This window comes from Rhineura floridana, chromosome 9 (assembly GCF_030035675.1).
Source record: "Rhineura floridana isolate rRhiFlo1 chromosome 9, rRhiFlo1.hap2, whole genome shotgun sequence".
NCBI classification, from domain to species: domain Eukaryota; kingdom Metazoa; phylum Chordata; class Lepidosauria; order Squamata; family Rhineuridae; genus Rhineura; species Rhineura floridana.
In genome coordinates, this window is record NC_084488.1 from 63,246,644 (window position 1) to 63,267,948 (window position 21,305).

Genomic DNA, 21,305 nt, shown 5'->3' on the forward strand with positions numbered 1-21,305 from the left:
AGTGTATTATATTTTAAAATCGAAAGAAGTATATTTTATTTTATTTTAAAAAAATCCTATTTCTTTAAAATTTATATGATGTTAGTAGTCTCTCCATTATTCATTATGCATCTTGAATTTATTCAGCTGCTGGCAGTAATGCCCTTGGTTTTAGGAATAGACCTCAAGAGACAGGGCAGCTGGGACATAAAGATAGGAACTGACCTGTGATTGATGGTTTCTTGGATCAAGACTCTGTTTAGCAACCGACATTGCTTTCCTGTACATTCACATAGTGTTTTTGTAAACAGTAGTAAAAGAAAGCTTGAGGCCTGATACCAACTGGGAATTTTGCCTTGGGATTGGGAGTTGGCGTACAAAGGTATTTAGAGCACGAGTTGCTAAATAAATAAAATAAATGTGCATTGGAAGCCCCCAGTTCAAATTTCCAATACTAAAACCACTTGTTGCAAAGGTAGTTGTAAGGATGCTTATGATAATGTGAGGCATTTTGAGCCATTAGAAAAACAATATATAAACTATTGTTATTAGAAACTTTCATGAGATAAATTGATCCTACTCGTTAGCATGTCTAGTGTTCTGTCTCTAGAGATTTATAGCACAAGAATGGCAAGCATTTTTATGTGTGAGGATTTATTGGTTAACTAGAAAAGTGATATTACATGTTGATCTTTGAAATATAACTATCAACACATGGGAATAGTAGCAGTCCTTCAGTTTAGAGAAACACTATTAATATGTTTGATATTTTTATATTTTGTGAATTTGTGTGTGAAATAACTGCTTTCTAATACAACAATAAACATGCCACCGAAGTACTGGTTTCTCTGTTAAGAACCATTAGGCCTTCTGAAGCCTTGGTTAATTTAGTTATGCAAAGGATTGAAACTAAGCATTAAGTTAAATAATTGTGGAACTGGTTTGTGGAATCTGAAGAGCAGGCATTGCCCCTGCAGTTAGTTCGATGTGATTGGTGTGACAGGTTGTGTGGTGAAAAGCTACAGAACACCTGAGTTAGGGTAGCCGGGTGGCCTCTTTCATACAGGACGGACTGGTATTTCCAGTGCTGCCTGAGTGAAGTTCTCTTTCCTTATTTGTTGAGTAAATTCCTCAGGCGAAGGGGTTCCAAGGTGGCCAGTGGGTTATGGCCTTTTTAATTTTATTTTATTAACCTAACAAAACCAAAGGTGAAGGTAATTTTCAGGAGGCTTCACCCTCTTTACAAAGCACCTTACTCTTGGTTGTTTGTAAAATTTCTTCAAGAACATCCTGCTGGGGAAGATACAAAAGAAGCTGCCAGCAGCTTCACATTACACCATTTTAAGGAGGAGGAGAGATTAGGAATAGCAGCAGCAGCTCTTATTAGCCCCAGCAGCAAAAACCACAGTTTTGAATGGGAGGAGACATATAGACACACAGAGAGGGTCAATGAGGCTGCCAGAGAGAGGAAGGAGGAACCATCTGATTTGGGGTGATCTGGGAGCAGGGTGCAAATACATGCATTTATTTGGGCTAATTTGAATGGAACATTGACTTGCCTTTTATGAAATGTAAACTATTTCTTAATTTGCATTCATATGTATGAATTAAGCTACACAGATTCTATACTAATTAGGTTGACAGTATGTAAGTGGCCACTCACATAGGAGTTAAATCTTGTTTGCTATGATCCATAGAGATTTAAGAAACTCAGGGACATTCCGCACTTACCATTTATAGTGATATCGTTGCTGTTTGATCTGGTATTCTTACCAGTGAATTTGTAGCTGATTGTCTGCATCTTTGGTCACACATCTCTGTTATTAGAAAGTGAGCATGGGGTTTTCCCTTCTACACTATGATGGGTTGTGCCCAAAGTCAGAAAAGATTCATGGTTGTAGTCACATCCCTTATATATCCTTGTGTTCCCCAAGTCAGTACATGTTAGTGTTGGTCAGTGACGCAGGCTGTGAGACTCACAGACAAGGTTTTTAGCAGAGAGAGAGAAACCTGAAGCAGAAGGGTTAAGCTGTGAGAACAGAGTGCCAGACTATCAAGGTCAGTGGCTGGCTGGGAGTGTGATAAGGTGGGAAACTTGCAGGAACTCAGAGTGGGGGAAGAAATGTCAGTGGAGAGAGCTGTGTCTAACGTCTTTGCCTTGTAAAGACTCTTACAAGAAAATTGCCTGGCCTGTCTTATTCCTGTTCTATACGGCGCTTGAATTCAAACCACGTTTGACCTATTCATGCACTCGCCAACAGGGGTTATGGGCCCAGCTTATCAGGCATGGTAGCGGGTTCGAGAGCCGGTGAAGTGGCTTTGTTGCAGAGAGAAACAAAGCGCAAATAAGAGGCAAGTAAGAGTGGGCAACATGGCTGTAAATCTATTATCCGGGATGCCGATGGAGAGGCTGAATGCTGTAAACTACTCCAGCTGGAAGTGGAGAATGAGAGCAGTTCTGATTAAAGAGGATTTGAATGATGTCGTGGAAAAACCCCCTCCGGCAGCTCCTTCAGCAGCGTGGCTGAAGAAAGATGAGAAAGCGAAGGCTTTTATTACTCTGGGGCTATCAGATTCACAACTATTGCTGGTGAGTAATGAGCCGACGGCTAATCAGATGTGGGAAAAACTAAGAGCCGCTCATGTTCAACAAACTGCGGGGAGCAGGCTGTGTTTAGCACGGAAGCTTTATCAGATGCGTTTTACAGATGATGTGACTATGGAAGAGCATTTGGCTGAATTTCGTAGATTAAATGCTGAGCTGCAAGATCGAGGCGTGCATCATAATGACCTACAGATGGTTTATCTCCTGTTATCTTCATTGGATCAAAAATGGGACGTTCTGGTATCTAGTCTTGAAACCCAACCTGATGGGAATCTGACTTTGGACTTTGTGGAACAGAAACTTCAACAAGAGTGGAATAGGAGACAAGAGAATAAGAAAACAGAATTAAAAGAGACTGTGACTGTGTCTGTACAACACCAAAATCAAAGAAGCAAGCAAGAGACTAAAACATGTTATTTTTGTGGATCACGTGGTCATATACAGAGACATTGTTTAAAGAAGAGGAATTACAGGAACTTTGAAAGTCAGAGAGCAAGCGTGAACTTTGTTACTAAGGACAATAAACTCATTAACTCTAAGTGGATTCTTGACAGTGGAGCGTCTAATTGCCTAATCACAGACTCTAGTTTATTTTACACTTCAAAGCCGACGCAGGAGAAGCTTTATCTGGCTGACGGATCGACTCAGGACGCGATTGCAACAGGCACGCTGAAGATGGGTAATATGGGAATTTTAACAGATGTATTATTGATTTCTGGTTTAAAATATAACATTCTATCAGTGAGAAAATTGGCTCAAATAGGTTGCAAAGTTACATTTGAAGGGGATAGATGTTTTGTGAGAAAAGATGGTGAAATATGCATGCAAGGGAAATTACAGAATCAAATGTTTATGGTTGAGTGCAATCTTGATAAACACATGTGTGCTTGGATAGCAGTAATAAAGATAAACATGATAATTGTTTCCATGAATGGCATAGAAAACTGGCACACGCACATTTCCAAAAGATACAAAACACCCCAAAGCATAGTCAAGATTTGAAGTTAACACACTGTGAGCATGTGGATGAGTGTGAAGTATGCTATAAAACAAAAATGACAGTAAATCCAGTAAATAAGAGCTGTGAAAGCACGACTACTGAACCCTATCAGCTCATACATGTGGATTTAGCTGGACCTTTTCAGTGCTCAAAAGGTGGAGCGAGGTTTTATTTAGTGATTGTGGATGATTTCTCCAGATTTACACATGTGTTCTTATTGAAAAAGAAAAGTGATGCAGAAGAGAAATTAAAGGCATTCATACAGAGAACAGAAACACAACATGGGGTTGTTATCAAGAATATCAGATCAGATAGAGGTGGTGAATTTACCAGTAATTCATTTCAAACATATTTGGAAAAGAAGGGAATAATACAGAGTCTCACTGCTCCCTTCAGCCCATCCTCCAACGGAACGGCAGAGAGGAGGAACCGGTCATTGCAGGATTCATTGAGAGCAATGCTAGCAGATGCTGATATGAATAACACTTATTGGGGTGAATGTATTCTGTACACTGTTTATATTCAGAACCGCCTTATGCACAGAACAATAGGCATGTCTCCCTATGAGAAACTGACTGGAAGAAAACCCAGGGTGAAACACATAGAACGTTTTGGGGCAAAATGCTGGGTACATGTTGCAAAACAGTCAAAAGCGCAAGCAGGACGCATTTTGGGATTTCAGAATTCATATTATAGAGTTTGGTTGCCTGAGAAACAACAAGTAGTGTTAAGCAGAAACATAAAGGTGATAGATAAACCTTGGAGAGACAGTCAAACAGTGATCCTAGATAGTGCAAACAAGCAGGAAGCTGCAGATGTTCCTTTTGGGCAGCAAATTCCATTAAAAACTGCATTAACAGATTTAGTACATGGTGGCAAACGTACTGTTAAAAGGCTGAGAGGTGAAGACATGGCAACACAAGATACAGAAATGCCAAGTACCAGTGGTGCAGGTCCGAGTAAAATAGAGAGTGAAGAAGAAATGGAAATAGATAATGTCAGGAAATCAGAGAGAAAAACGAAAGGTCAACCACCTCAGAGATTTGCATTTAATGTTACACAACAGAATAATGAAACAGATGAATATCCAGTAGAATGGGAAAAAGAAGGACCAATAGATAAAGAAACAATGGATCTAATGTGGAAGTTTTGTGTTGAGGAATGAAATAAATGTATCGTCAAATAAAAGTGAACAAACATGAATCTGTGAAACTTGTGTAAATAAAGAATAAAGAGAAACTGAACTGAACTGAAACTGTAAATGTAAACTGTAAGAAAACAAACCATGTACTGAAATGTATTTGTAATGAAAAGTTAATGTTGTAAAAATGTAATAATTGTAACATGAAGTTTTGAAGTCTGTAAGTCTCAGGTGGGGGCTGTTGGTCAGTGACGCAGGCTGTGAGACTCACAGACAAGGTTTTTAGCAGAGAGAGAGAAACCTGAAGCAGAAGGGTTAAGCTGTGAGAACAGAGTGCCAGACTATCAAGGTCAGTGGCTGGCTGGGAGTGTGATAAGGTGGGAAACTTGCAGGAACTCAGAGTGGGGGAAGAAATGTCAATGGAGAGAGCTGTGTCTAATGTCTTTGCCTTGTAAAGACTCTTACAAGAAAATTGCCTGGCCTGTCTTATTCCTGTTCTATACGGCGCTTGAATTCAAACCACGTTTGACCTATTCACGCACTCGCCAACAGTTAGAGCTTTGAGCATGCACACAAAGATAGCCCTTTCATGGTTGGGATTTTTTTTTTATGTAATGCCTAGTATTCTGGAATTCTAATCTTGTGGAAGTATAGGAAATTAGAAGTTAGATGAGAGGAACTATGAAATCCTGCTGCCTCTACAGCTTGTCCTGGAACTTCCATTGCTATCTGCCATATCTCTCCTCTGAACTGAGCTCACAAAGTGACAGCTAACACTGGTCAGAGGGAAGTCACACAGAAAGGAAATCTCTCAAACCCTTCCCACAGAAACCGGAACAATGTTTGTACACATGCCACACAAATGAAAATATTAAGGATCCATTCCTGGATCTTTCACAAAAGTTGGTTTTGGCAGTTGACGAAAAAGTGGGGTTTTTTTGAGAAGTGTGTTCTAGAATACTAGCTAAATAATGATGAATCTGGGAAAAAACCCAGCATCTATACCACTATAAATGGTAAGTGTGGCAAGGCTCTAAATGATGAGATTATTCTCAGTCCATACGTGCCTGAAGGTTTACTGAATAATGATTAAAAATAGTAGATGGGGGAGAAGATGGCTATTTTCTGCCAATGGGTATTCAGATGTACCTGGTGATATATGTAGTTAATGAGAGTTCCTAGCTAAAGTACAATTTATTTATTTATTTAAAACAAAGCGAAATGAAATACAAAGCCCTGTGATGTCAAAAAGAAAAGAAAAAAGCTCAAAGCACAGCCTGATGAGGACCAAGCACGATTGAATGTTGAGTGTCAGCTGGAAAATACAAACAGGAAAATGCCAGGTGTACAGAATGGAATGCCCCGCTTCTTCTCATTGCAGTAGTGGTGGGGTTGGGGAACCCCTAGCCAGCAGTCCTTATTTGGTCTATGAGGCAGTTTTCCCTAAACCAGACTCACCTGAATCACACCTGACATCAGGTGTGGGGCAGCTAAAGACATGGCTGCAAAGGAACAATCAGGAGCTTAAAGTACGGTAAATCATTTGAAGACTTTTTGTCATAAGTGACTAATAAGTCAAATAAGGGATGATGATGATAATAATAACAATAAAGTATGCTCCCAAATGTTCCTTGGCAAGTGGGACTTGCTGACAGTGCTGATCAGCTGACTGGCACTGACAACAAGCTGTTCGTAGACGTTTTTCATTTGATGACCACCTTTGCAGACAGCTTTGCCAGTTTGAAGTCAATCACATTATGACACTAGGTGTTTGATAGGTGGGGGAGATGGAGGGAATTGACAGCTGCATGGAACACCAAATAGGAGTGCTCAAGTTTGAGTTAAAGATACATGGCAATATTTTGTTGCAGGCCACACCTGTATGCCTTTTTTCTAACCAACCAATCATGTCACATGGGGTGTGGCTGACTAGAAGATGGCTTGCTAGTTGCACTCCTGCTTCTTTTGCAACTGAAACGAGCTATGAGATTGTCCAGGAAGCAGATCCTGTGGTGTGTTGCTTTGAAGGAAAACTTTCCAGTGTTAGGTTAGGTACATGGGACCCTATCCTGGGACAGATAAGCCTATTCAGTGATGAGGCTGTAGTCTCTGAGCTCATTTTAGTAGATATTGTCCTGAAAGCAGTACAGCTGACCAAAAAGTGTATTTCCATATTAGTGTGCAGTTATTATACACCTTTTCTGCTTTTACCTGTGTTGGCATAGTACACTGTTGGAGTTAAATGTAATTAGAAATGCAACCCCACTGGATAACTTTCATCTGAATATATTTTAGATTGATAATATTCTTTAAAAAAAACTTATTTGAGGAAACATATAGGATAAGATCCAGTGTGGTGCCAGCAGATGCAAGCAGGGCTTCCTCTGCCCCAAATTTGCTTTGGACAGTCTCCAAACCTTCTGCAGTAGATTTGGGGGGTTCATAGGGGGCTGTAGAGGGGAGGAGAAGGAGAGGAACTGCTGTTTGCACAAGTGGGATGCCACAATAAGATCTCAGCCATGGTTTTCCAAGTATTTTATAGGGACCATATGGTTTTTCCCGTGAGTCTGAAAAAAATAGAGTTTAATATTGGATGGCCTTCATGCAGAGAATGTTTTCAAAACTGAAGGATGAAGGCTATTCTACCTTCTTGTCTCATTTGATCCTAAATGCTTTCAGTTGTGTGGGTTGTAAATATATCCTGACAACTGGGTATCATTGTCACAAGCTAGTCTCTATTAATGGTGTTTAAACACTCTGGGCTCTTATTATATCTTGTGCAATGAATAACTAGAAGGAATTTTGATGTACTACAATTTCTTTTACTTATTGCATTCAGAGGCCTTGGCAGATTACAGCAGGAAATGAACTGTTGACAATTTTTGTGTGCTAGAAACCAGTACCTTGAGTCTAATTGTATTGTTTTTATTATTGCTGATTTAAATCAAATGAAACAAAGCTGCCCTATTTTTCTCATGGAAATGGAGCTTGCATTGTAGAACAGTGTGCGGAAGGAGAAAAGCCATATGCACTCTCCCTTATCCCATACCCTCCCCATCAAGAAATTAAGGTCTACCAATTACTGGGTATGTTTTGTGCAGAGATATGGTGACTACAACTCATGGAGACTGTGTTGGTGGAAAAGTTTTGTAAGAGAATTTAAGAAAGATACAGAAGGTTCATTTCAATCATTGTTGTTGTTGTTATGTGCCTTCAAGTCAATTATGACTTAAGGCGACCCTATGAATCGGTGACCTTCAAGAGCATCTGTCATGAACAGCCCTGTTCAGATGTTGTATGTTTAGGTCCGTGGCTTCCTTTATGGAATCAATACATCTCTTGTTTGGCCTTCGTCTTTTTCTACTCCCTTTTGTTTTTCCCAGCATTATTGTCTTTTCTAACGAATCATGTCGTCTCATGATGTGTCCAAAGTATGATAACCTCCGTTTCATCATTTTAGCTTCTAGTGACAGTTCTGGTTTAATTTGTTCTAACACCCAATTATTTGCCTTTTTCGCATTCCATGGTATGCGCAAAGCTCTCCTCCAGCACCACATTTCAAAGGAGTTGATTTTTCTCTTATCCACTTTTTTCACTGTTCAACTTTCACATCCATACATAGAGATTGGGAATATGGTGTGAATGATCCTGACTTTGGTGTTCAATGATACATCTTTTCATTTGAGGACCTTTTCTGGTTCTCTCATAGCTGCCCTCCCCAGTCCTAGCCTTCTTCTGATTTCTTGACTGTTGTCTCCATTTTGATTAATGACTGTGCCGAGGTATTGATAATTCTTGACAAGATCAGTGTCCCCATTGTCAACTTGAAAGTTACATAAATCTTCTGTTGTCATTACTTTGATCTTCTTGATGTTCAGCTGTAGTCCTGCTTTTGTGCTTTCCTCTTTAACTTTCATGAGAATTCGTTTCAAATCTTTACTGGTTTCTGCTAGTAGTATGGTATCGTCTGCATATCTTAAATTATTGATATTTCTCCCTCCAATTTTCATACCTCCTTCATCTTGGTCCAATCCCGCTTTCCGTATGACATGTTCTGTGTACAGATTAAACAAATAGGGTGATAAAATACACCCCTGTCTCACACCCTTTCCGATGGGGAACCAATCGGTTTCTCCATATTCTGTCCTTACAGTAGCCTCTTGTCCAGAGTATAGGTTGCGCACTCCCATTTCTTTTAAAGCCCTCCATAGTTTTTCATGATCTGCACAGTCAAAGGCTTTGCTGTAATCTATAAAGCACAGGGTGATTTTCTTCTGAAATTCCTTGGTCCATTCCATTATCCAACGTATGTTTGCAATATGATCTCTGGTGCCTCTTGCCTTTCTAAATCCAGCTTGGACATCTGGCATTTCTCACTCTCAGGGCTGTGGAGTCGGTACGCCAAACCTTCGACTCCGACTCCTCTATTTTTCTACTGTTCGACTCCAACTCTGACTCCGACTCCACCCAAAATTGCTTCCAACTCCACAGCCCTGGAAAGGGCTGTAAATGTCTTTTTAAATTGGAAGCTCTCAAAGGAGCATTTTTATCGCTGCCTGAATATGCGCTGATCTTGGCATCACCGCATTTGTCTTCATCTGGGTCCTGTGTCATACACTGACACACAAAATGTTTTCCATCTTGAGTTATGGTGAAATGCTCAACTACAGCTGACTTCATGGGAAGCTTCTTTGACATTTTGAATTTATATTTTAAAAAATTTGTCAATCAAAATTTATTTTGAAGTCGGAGTCGGTACTTTTCTGCCGACTCCGACTCCAACTCCACCCAAAATTGCTTCTGACTCCGACTCCACGACTCCGACTCCACAGCCCTGCTCTCTCCATATATGGTTAGAGCCTTTGTTGTAGAATCTTGAGCATTACTTTACTTGCATGGGATATTAAGGCAATAGTTCGATAATTACTGCATTCCCTCGGATCCCCTTTCTTTGGAATTGGGATATATATTGAACACTTCTAGTCTGTGGGGCGTTGTTTAGTTTTACATATTTCTTGACAAATTTTTGTCAAAATTTGGACAAATCCAGTCTCAATAGCTTGTAGCAACTCTATTGGTATGCCATCTGTTTCTGGTGATTTGTTTCTTCCAAGTATTTTAAGAGCAGCTTTTACCTCACATTCTAAAATTTCTGGTTCTTCATCATATGGTTCCTCCATGAATGAATCTGTCATCCTGGCATCTCTTTTATAGAGTTCTTCAGTGTATTGCTTCCATCTTCCTTTTATTTCATCTCTGTCAGTCAGTGTGTTTCCCTGTTGATTATTCAACATCCCTACTCGTGGTTTAAATTTTCCTTTCATTTCTCTAATCTTTTGGAATAGGGCTGTTGTTCTTCCCTTTTTGTTGTCCTCTTCTATTTCTATATAATAACTATTGTAATAGTTCTCTTTGTCCCTACGTACTAGTCACTGTATTGTTGCATTTAGGGTTCTGATCGTGTTTCTATTGCCTTTTACTTTTGCTTTCCTTCTCTCTTTAACCATTTGAAGAGTTTCTTCAGTCATCCATTGAGATCTTTCTCTCTTTTTAACTAGAGGTATTGTTTTTTTGCATTCTTCCCTGATAATGTCTCTTGCTTCACTCCATAGTTCTTCTGGTTCTCTGTCAACTAAGTTTAAAGCCTCAAACTTGTTCCTTATTTGATCTTTATATTCTTCTGGGATGTTACTTAAATTGTATTTTGGCATTATGATTGCTTTGTTCTTCTTCTTTAGCTTTACTCTGATTTTCGATACGACCAGTTCATGATCTGTTCTGCAGTCTGCTCTTGGTCTTGTTTTTGCTGAAAGTATGGAACTTCTCCATCTTCTGTTACCAATTATATAGATCATACCTGGCGGCGTAGGAGAAGGATGCAATGTTTAGAGCTCCGCCGCCATATATATTTTTAACATCTTTAACATCTTGCGGGGTTCAAATGGAATGTGCGTAAGTAAGCGCCTTTCCCTCCCCCTATTTTTATTCTATTTTATTCCACCTGGCCACCCCTTGCCGTCCTCTTGTAACTGGTGAGGTGAGGTGGATGAGGAAGTGTGGGCAGAAAGAACGCCAACGGTAAGAACATCACAGATAAGGAGCGTGCATGACTTACCATCCGTTGCCGGCGTTGCGAGACTTGTTCCTTGTTTGCCGTTGCCGCTCCCTGCTGTGGCTTGCCCCTCTGTTGCCGCCGCCGTTGTGCCCTGTGTTCCTGCCGCCCCATTCTCGCTTGTGTTCCCGCTACGGCCCATGTTCTCCCATCGCCGCCGTTGTCGTCCTTGCGGCCTGTTTTCTTCCGGGGCCTGTGCTCTCTGCCGCGGCCATTATGGCTCCCTGCCGCGGCCGTGCTTTCTCCGCTGGCGCCGCCGCTGCGGCCTTCCATCGTCGCCACCGCGGCCTGTGTTTCCGTTGCGGCTTGTGTTTTTCTTGCCGCCGTCACTGCGGTTGTCCATCGCCGCTGCTGTGGATTGCGCTTCCTGCCGTTGCCTGACTGCCTCTTGGTGGGGGTGGTGTCCCCTTGGCGTTGGGATGCTGTTGTTCGGCAGGGAAGCGGCCGGCAGCGGGTGTGGCACAGGGGAGCCGAGTCGTGGTCCGGGAGGAGGAGACGGAGCTGCTGGTCGTATGGAAGAGGCGGCGAGGAAGTGGAGATAACAGTTGTGCAAGACGGGAAGAGTCCTTGTGGAGACCCGAGAGCGACGAGAGGCAGGAAGGCAGAGACTTTTGGCTTTTGGAGACCTTTTGGCTGTAGGCAAACCAGCCTCACAGTGTGGAGCAGGAGAGACGCGGACTATTTTAATTAAATTTATTGGGGGTGAGGGGCCTGCCTGACCGGCGGACAGGGGGAAGGACATGTGCAGATTGAAGTTGTGGGAGGAGTGGGGAGCCACTACATTAAACGGCTAGGCGGCAGATCCTGGAGGGGTGGTGGCAGGCCACGCCAACTTAGGGGAACAAGGGGTAGATACGTTATACCCATCCCTTGTTCCAGGCCTGTCCACAACCAGAAGATAACTGGGGGATGCAGGACTCCATCCAATCTTCGACTGCTGTTATGTAACGCCAGGTCTGCGGTGCAGGAGACTTCTCTCATCCACAGTATGATCCTGGATGAGGACACAGACCTGGTATGTATTACGGAGACCTGGCTGGACGAGGCCTCAGTTCCCATACTTGAGGCCATGTGTCCAGCTGGTTTCCGATACGCACAGCAGCCAAGGACTGGTAGGCGGGGAGGGGGTGTGGCAGTTATATATCGAGGGTCTTTGGTTTTCACCAGACCCCCCACTCCACGAGACCAAGTTTATCGATGGCATGTACTGGAGGTTGGGCCCAAAGGGCAGTTTAGGGATTCTACTTGTGTACCGCCCACCCCGCTGCACAGCAGACTCCCTGGCCGAGGTGCTCGAGATGGTCTCGGCTGTGCGATTGCTCTCCCCCAACCTATTGGTTTTGGGGGACTTCAATGTGCATGCTGAGGCCGTTCTCACGGGAGCCCCTCGGGATTTCATTGAAACCATGACTTCTTGGGAACTGCACCTTAGTAATATAGGGCCCACCCATGTAGCCGGTCATGCTCTTGACCTTGTGTTTGTCTCGGCTGGGGAGGGAAGTGCTCTGAAAATGGGGGTTGTTTCTTCTAACCCCGTGTCATTGTCAGATCACTATCTGGTGAATATAGACCTCTCAATGCCGCACACCCTCCGCAGAGGTCAAGGAGCCATTAGGACGGTCCGCCCCAGACGCCTAATGGAATCTAAAGGATTCCTGGATGCGCTGGGGGATTTGGAGCTGACTGAAGGACACCCGGTTGAAACCCTGGTGGGGGAATGGAACAGGGAGATCGCTGGGGCGGTAGACCGGGTGGCTCCAAAACATCCTCTTCCCCTGAATAGAACTCAGACAGCACCCTGGTACACGCCACGGTTGCGGGGTCTGAGACAGGAGGTGAGACGACTAGAGCACCGGTGGCGGAAATCTCGCACTGAAGATGATCGGACACTGGTTAGAGCAGCAATAGCAGCCTACCAAGTGGCAACAAAGGCAACGAAGAGGCAATTCTTTGCTGCCTCTATTGTGTCGGCAGAGTGTTGTCCCAGGAGGTTGTTCCAAGTGATCCGAAGCCTGGTCAGTCCAGTTGCTCAGGAACCCATGGAGCATTCTAAAGCCTCCTGTGACATATTTGCTAAACACTTTGCCAATAAAATTGAGCGCCTGAAGAGCACGATTCCGTACACCGTGGATACAGGAGGTGGGCCAGAGTCGGCCAGTTGCACTCCGGTCCGTTGGGATCGGTTTCAGCCTCTCCTCACTGAGGAAGTGGACAAGGTGCTCTTTACTGTGAAGCCAACCACCTGTCTGCTGGATCCTTGCCCTTCGTGGCTCATCATGAGCTGCAGAGAGAGACTGGGCGAAGGGATCAAGGCAGTGGTAAATGCATCCTTGAAAGAGGGTGCAATGCCATCAGCCCTCAAGGAGGCAGTGATTAAGCCCATCTTGAAAAAGCCCTCCTTGGATCCCCAAGTGCTGAATAACTTTCGCCCAGTCTCCAACTTACAATTCTTGGGCAAGGTGATAGAGCGAGTGGTGGCCAAGCAACTACAGACACACTTGGATGAAGCAAATTATTTAGATCCTTTCCAATCGGGCTTCAGGACTGGACATGGAACTGAAACAGCTTTGGTCGCCCTGGTAGATGATATGAGGAGGGCGTTGGATAGGGGTGAATATACCTTCCTCGTCCTCCTGGATGTCTCAGCGGCTTTTGATACCGTTGACCACGGTATCTTGTTAAATCGCCTTGAGGGATTGGGAATAGGGGGCACTGTTTTACGGTGGTTCCATTCCTATCTCTCAGGCAGGTACCAACGGGTGGCATTGGGGGATGAGGTTTCAGACCCTTGGCCTCTGAATTGTGGAGTACCACAGGGTTCTATCCTCTCCCCCATGCTATTTAACATCTATGTGAAGCCGCTGGGAGCCATCATCAGGAGATTTGGGCTGCAGTGTCACCAATATGCGGATGACACTCAGCTCTATCTCTCATTTAAATCTTCACCAGAGTTGGCTGTGAAGACCATGTCCAAGTGTCTGGAGTCCGTAAGTGGATGGATGGGTGAAAATAGGCTGAAGCTGAACCCCGATAAGACCGAGGTGTTGCTCGTGGGTGACAAGAGAAGGTTGTGAGATATCGACTTGGTACTTAATGGGGTGAGATTACCCCTAAAGGGCCAGGTCCGCAGCCTAGGGGTCATTCTTGACTCCCAGCTGTCCATGGAGGCTCAGGTTTCGGCAGTGAGCCGGGCAGCTTGGTATCAATTACATCTGATACAGAGGCTGCGACCCTACCTTCCTGTACATCTGCTCCCACGAGTGATACATGCCCTGGTCTCCTCTCGCTTAGACTATTGTAATGCGCTCTATGTGGGGTTACCCTTGAAAACGGTCCGGAAACTGCAGCTGGTACAGAATGCGGCAGCACGCTTGATTAAGCATAGCCGCCGCCAGGATCACATCACCCTGGTGTTGGTAGATCTACACTGGTTACCAGTTGTTTACCGGGCCCAATTCAAGGTGTTGGTGTTGACCTTTAAAACCCTATACGGTTTCGGCCCAGTTTATCTGAAGGACCGCCTCCAATATCACCAATTAGGCCGCCTTACAAGATCAGCCACACAGGACCTCCTCTCAGTCCCACCAGTCAAAACAGCTAGGCTGGTGCGGACCAGAGAGAGAGCGTTTTCATTTGTGGCCCCCACCCTCTGGCATTCTCTCCCTTACGATCTCCGACATGCCTCCTCCCTGATGAGTTTCCACCGAGCTTTAAAGACCTGGCTATTCAGGCAGGCCTATAAGAACGTTGGGGTGGATTAGTTTTTTCTTGATCTTTTAATTACTGTTTTTGATGTTAGATTAATCTGATGAATGTGTTGATTGTGTTGATTGTATATTGTATACTGTATATTTTATTCTATGTAAGTCACCTAGAGTGTCTGTTCAGTCGGACAGATAGGTGACTAACAATAATAATAATAATAATAATAATAATAATAATAATAATAATAATAATAATAATAATAATAATTATTATTATTATTATTATAATCAATTTGATTCCTATATTGACCATCTGGTGATGTCTACGTGTACAGTCGTCTTTTCGGTTGCTCAAAAAATGTGTTTGCAAGAAACAAATTATTGACTTCACAGACAAATTATTGACTTCTCCTGCCTCATTTCTGTCTCCTAAGCCCCATTTCCCCACAATTCCTAGTTCTTCTCTGTTCCCTACTTTTGCATTCCAGTCCCCCATGATTATCAGCACATCTTGTTTTGGTGTGTGATCAACTTCCTCCTGTACTTCTGCATAAAATCTCTCCAATTCTTCTTCTTCTGCATTTGCAGTTGGAGTGCAGACTTGGATGATGGTTATGTTAAGTTTCCCATTTGATCTCATTGATATCACTCACTCAGACCTTGCGTTGTAGCTCCTAATTGCTTTTGCTACATCACTTCTCACTATTAAAGCAACCCCGTTTCTTCTTGATTTCTCATTTTCTGCATAAAATATTTTGTAGTTGCCTGATTGAAAATGCCACATTCCCATTCATTTTAATTCACCCACGCTGCATATTGTAATGTTGATACGTTCCATTTCTTGCTTGACAATTTCTAACTTTCCTTGGTTCATGGTTCTCACATTCCATGTTCCTATTGTGTGCATTGTACAACTCCGGATTCTCCTTTCGCATCTGTGCGCATCAGCCTCTGGGGCTTCCTTTTGGCTTTGACCCAGCTGTGTCATTATTCACAGCACTACTCATACTTGTCCTTTCTTCTTCCCCAGTAGCTTGGTGAGTGCCTTCTGACCTGGGGGTCTCATCTTCCAGCACTATCTTGTGTTGCATTTTGGATACTCTGTTCATAGGGTTTTCGTGGTAAGAGATATTCAGAGGTGGTTTACCATTGCCTTCCTCTGAGTTTAGATGCATCTTAGTCTGGTGTCTCAGCTTTGACCATTGTGCCTTGGGTGCCCCTGCTAGGAGTCTAGCCTCTCGGTCTAGACCCCTGATGGCATTGCTCTTAGAGTCTTCATCACTTTCAAAACCCCTCACCATTAAGGTGTGCATCCTAGAGGGGGTCATCTATATCTATATTCACTAATAGGCAAAAAACCTTGCGGTTTAAGAATGTACCTATAGACCACTCTGTACCTGCCACCACTCACCCTATGCTCAGAGGCACATGTTATCAAATTCTTCCAAGCTACACAGGAAGTGGATTGGACTGTGAAAGACCAACCCAAATGGTGTTTGCATTTTGACCAATTTGTAGGGCAGTCCAATATCTCAGAGAGGAGTTCAGGTCTCCTGCTCCCCTGGTGCATTCACTATAGCTGCCCAATTTTCCTGCTTTTTAAAGTTTGATAGAAATAGCTGTGGGCTATAGGTACATCCTTAAACCGCAAGGTTTTTTGCCTATTAGTGAATTTTCCTGCTTTTTAATCCGGGAGGTAAGAAATGGGATCCTGTCCTGTGCAAGTTTGCTGAGAATGGATTGATCATTTGCATGTTTATTGAGTTCAATGGGATTTGTTACCCTGCAATCATGCTTAGGATAGGTGAAACGGACCACAGAGGATGGGGAGGGAGGAGGAGGGAGGGGAGGAAACACAGAGGGGAGGAGGGGGATGGGAGCTGGAAGTAGGGGGAGGGGTGGAGGACAGGTTTGATCATTTGCATGTTTATTGAATTCAGTGCGATTTACGCCTGTGCAATCATGCTTAGGATAGGTAAAACTGACCAGGTGGGGAGGGAGGGAGGGCTGGAGTGGGCAGGAGAGGAGGAAGAAGGAGGATGGGAGGAGGAAGGGAGAGGAGAGGAGAAAGAGAGGAAAAGCAGGTCTGATCATTTGCATGCATATTTAGTTCAATGGGATTTACTCCTATGCAATCATGGCTAGGATAGGAAAAACTGACCATGGGAAAAAGGGGGGGAAGGAGTATATTGGAGGAAGGAGGAGAGGAGGGCAGGTTCGATCATTTGCATGCTTATAGAGTTCAGTGGTATTTACTTCCATGCAATCATGCTTAAGATAGGTAAAACTGACCATGGAGAGGAGGAAGGGGAGGAGGGGATTGGAAGGGGATGGGAATGGGGAGGGAGGGGCAAAGGGGCAAGAGGGAGAGGATAGGAGGGAGGAGAAGGGAGGTTGGGTTTGATCATTTGCATACTTCTTGAGTTCAGTGGGATTTATTTCTATGTAATCATATGTGGAAATGGACTGCCTTCAAGTCGACCAGACTAATGGTGACCCTTTGAATAGGGTTTTCATGGTAAATGGTATTCAGAGGTGGTTTTACCATTGCCTTCCTCTGACGCTGAGAGGCAGTGACTGGCCCAAGGTCACCCAGTCAGCTTCATGGCTGTGTGGGGATTCGAACCCCGGTCTCCCAGTTCATAGTTCAACACTGACCCAGGGGAGGGGCAGGGAGGGGAAGAGGAGGGGGAGGGGAGGATATTGGGTGGGTGGGCACTGGGCAGAGGTGAAGCCCCTTTCCTTTCCAAATGGAAAACCTTGTGAATACCGTGGAAGACAAACAAAGGGACCTTGATAGGCTGGAGCATTGGGCTGAAAACAACAGAATGAAATTCAACCAGAATAAATGCAAAGTTCTACACTTGGGAAAAAGAAATCAAATGCACAGTTATAAGATGGGGGATACTTGCAAGAAGGATCTTGGAATTGTCATTGATCACAAGCGGAATATGAGCCAATAGTGTGATGTGGCTGCAAAAAATGCAAATGGAATTTTAGGCTGCATTAACGGAAGTATAGTTTCCAAATCGTGTGAAGTATTAATTCCGCTCTTTTCAGCACTGGTTAGGGCTCATCTTGAATACTGCATCCAGTTCTGGTCTCCGCACTTCAAGAAGGATGCAGACAAACTGGAACATTCATTACATTCATTACATGCCACAGGGGGGTTGGAGGAAGTTTAAAGCAGACTTTTTGGAATCTATTTGTGGCACTATCCTGAAGAGCAGGTGTTTAACAAGCAACAGTAAGAGTCACATGATGACACACTGAACATTTAACAGACATAAATTTTATAATATTTATTGATAAATCACCTAGTATTTAAAGGAAAGGACTGAATTTAGAAGTTAAAGGCTGTAATTCTATGTTCACTTTTACTTCAGGAGTAAGCTGCAATAAACTCAGTGGAATTTACTTCTGGTGATGTGTGTGTGTTTTTTGTTACACCCCCCCCCCGCTGTCTCCCACAGCCTGCCCTTTCCATTGGCTCAATCGCCCTGCCCCCACCCACGCTCTCTCCCACTGCCTGCCTTCCCCACTTGCTGAATCTAGCTTGAGGGAAGAAAAGAGTCAAAAAATGGGGGGGGGAGCTTTGAAGGACCTTGGCAATTTTTTAAAAGTCTATTCAGAAGCTCTGCTCCACTTACCTGGGAGTAAGCCCCACTAAACTCAATGGGATTTACTTCTGAGTAGACAATTTCCCTCCTTCCTTCCCTGAAGCTCATTGCTAGCACACAAAAACATTGCTCCACTTACCTGGGAGTAAGCCCCACTGAACTCAGTGAGATTTACTTCTGAGTAGACATTTTACCACCTTCCTTCCCTCAAGCTCACTGCTAGCACACAAAAGCACTGCTCCACTTACCTGGGAGTAAGCCCCACTGAACTCAGTGAGATTTACTTCTGAGTAGACATTTTACCACCTGCCTTCCCTCAAGCTCACTGCTAGTACACAAAAGCACCGCTCCACTTACCCGGGAGTAAGCCCCACTGAACTCAGTGAGATTTACTTCTGAGTAGACATTTTACCACCTGCCTTCCCTCAAGCTCACTGCTAGCACACAGAAGCACCGCTCCACTTACCTGGGAGTAAGCCCCACTGCACTCAATGGGACTTACTTCTGAGTAGAGTTTTTAAAAAATGCAGAGTCCTTCAAAGCTCCCCCCCATTTTTTTGACTCTCTCCCACTCACCTCCATTCTGCTGCTGCTTTCTCCCTCCATCGGCCATTTTCTCTCTCTTGCTTCCTCACACAGAGCAAGCTCAGCAGAAGGCTGGTGTGAGTCACATGTCTGTTGCCCACTAATCACAGGAGCAGACTTCCCCTGCTTCCTCCAAGTAACTGGAAGTGGAGGGGGAGGGAGAGGGAGAGTGAAACCGAAAGAACTCTTCTACGCATGCAGTACGTTATCACCCACTACAATGCATATTTAAAAAAATTAATTAAAAATAAACCATGCTGTTTTTTTAAATTTAAACCTACTTCAGATGAAGTCCTGTGTTTGGGGCAAGCTCGGGCAATTCATTAGGGATACCTTAGAGTCATCTCTGAGTTGTAATCAAGGACAACAGATTGTCAATTTCAAGAAAAAAAAGTCCAAACGGCTTCTAGTTTTTTTTCCTCCCGTTTTTCACTTTAACCTGTGGATTCTCCGTGGGGGGGTTGTGTATCACCAAGAAAACTTCTAGAGTTGTAGGGCAAGCGATTCTGAATCCAACAGTATAAGCCTTGTAAGTTTTTGTTTTGAATTGGAACTATAGAAAGCACCAGAAAGGGGTGTGAGGGGGTATTTTCATTTAACATGGTAGAACGCGAAAAATCCCTACTGACTATAGTATACAGCCACTCTCGTGGCTGTATAATCTGTCTTTAATCAGGTGTCAAAGGCCCGGGTAAAGAGCTGTGTCTGTTGGCGCGTGTGCATCGGTACGGTCCAGAGAAGCGACTCTGGAGCTGTGCAGAACTAGAAATAATCCAGGCCAGGCAAAGTTCTTTGTAAGAGTCTTTTACTGACAATAAGTTTCAAACGCAGTCCTCTCTCCATACAACTTTTCCCCCACACTAGAGCTTCTGCGAGAGCTGCTCTTATCAGAGCAGTTGCCCTTGCCAACCACCTGCTGGCCTTGACAACTCTGGCACTCACTGTTGCTCAAGTTAACCCGTTTACTTCAGGTTTCCTTTTCTCTGCAAAACCTCTGTCTGTGAGTCACATAGATTGCACTACTGGCCAACAGCCCCCACCTGGGACTCACAGAACACAAAATACATTTATCTTATTTTCAGTTATACAATACAATTTCAATATACATATATATATATACACATCATTTTGTTTCTCATTACTCATTCTCATTACAGTCTCTATTTCCATTTCAGTTTTGTTTCTTTATTCATACAATTTATTCAGCATTAACTTTATTTTTCTCAAATTCATTTACACTTTGCATTCTTCAATACAGAATTTCCACATTAAATCCATAGTTTCTTTGTCTATTGGCCCTTCTTTTTCCCACTCTAAAGGATATTTGTTTTTGTTGTGCTTCTGTTGTTTGTTTGTACATGTTTTTGTGATTTTTTACTATGATATATTGTATTTTATCTTGTTTGTTCACCGCCCTGAGAGCTATTCTGCTAAGGGCGGTATATAAATTGAAATAATAAATAAATAAATAAATATTCATCTGTCTCATCCTGGTTTTGTGTTACATTAAATGTGAATCTATGTGGTGGTTTTCCTTTCGTTGATCTTGTAGAACGTCTGACATTGTCAGTTTCCATTGCTTCATCACTCTCATCTTTAATTGTTCCTGCATCTGATCCTGCACTTGTTCCTGCACTTGTCCCTGCACTTGTTCCGGGTACTTCTGTATCTTGCTTTATTATGTCCTCACTTCTCAGTCTTTTAATATTACGTTTGCCACCCTTAATTAGATCAGTTAACGCAGCTCTTAAGGGTATTTGAGGACCAAAAGGAATAGCTGCTGCTTCCTGTTTGTTTGCATCATCAAGCACTACTGTTTGACTACTTTTCCACGGTTGGTCTACTACCTTTATGCTTCTGCTAAGTACTACCTGTTGCTTTGCAGGTACCCAGATTCTATAATACGAATTCTGAAAACCCAAAACACGACCTGCCTGAGCTCTTGGGGCCAATTTTCCATGTCTTTTCTGTTTAGAAACATGCACCCAGCATTTTGCTCCAAAACGCTCTATGTGTGTCAGCCTGGGCTTTCTCCCTGTCAGCTTCTCATAGGGAGACATTCCTATTATTCTGTGTACAAGGCGGTTTTGTATGTAAGCAGTATATAAAATACATTCACCCCAATAGGTATTATTCATTTCTGCATCCGCCAGCATGGCTCTCATTGAATCCTGCAGAGACCTGTTCCTTCTCTCTGCAGTTCCATTGGATGATGGTGAGAAAGGAGCAGTGAGACTTTGAATTATTCCTTTCTTTTCTAAATATGTTCTCAATGAATTACTTGTAAATTCACCTCCCTGGTCTGATTTTATATTTTTAATAACAACCCCATATTGTGTCTCTGTTCTCTGTATAAATGCACGTAATTTCTCCTCTGCTTCACTTTTCTTTTTCAACAAAAACACATGTGTAAATCTGGAAAAATCATCAACAATCACTAAGTAGAATCTTGCCCCTCCTTTTGAACACTGGAGAGGTCCTGCCAAATCCACATGAATAAGTTGGTAAGGTTCAGTAGTAGTGCTTTCATTGCTCTTATTTATGGGAGCCACTGTCATT

At 43.3% G+C, this 21,305-nt stretch overlaps 1 protein-coding gene across 7 annotated transcripts in view; it reads left to right on the plus strand.

Moving 5' to 3' along the window:
- SH3D19 (SH3 domain containing 19) overlaps positions 1-21,305 on the plus strand; it is a 151,810-nt gene that overhangs the window by 80,085 nt on the left and 50,420 nt on the right. The window lies entirely within an intron of this gene.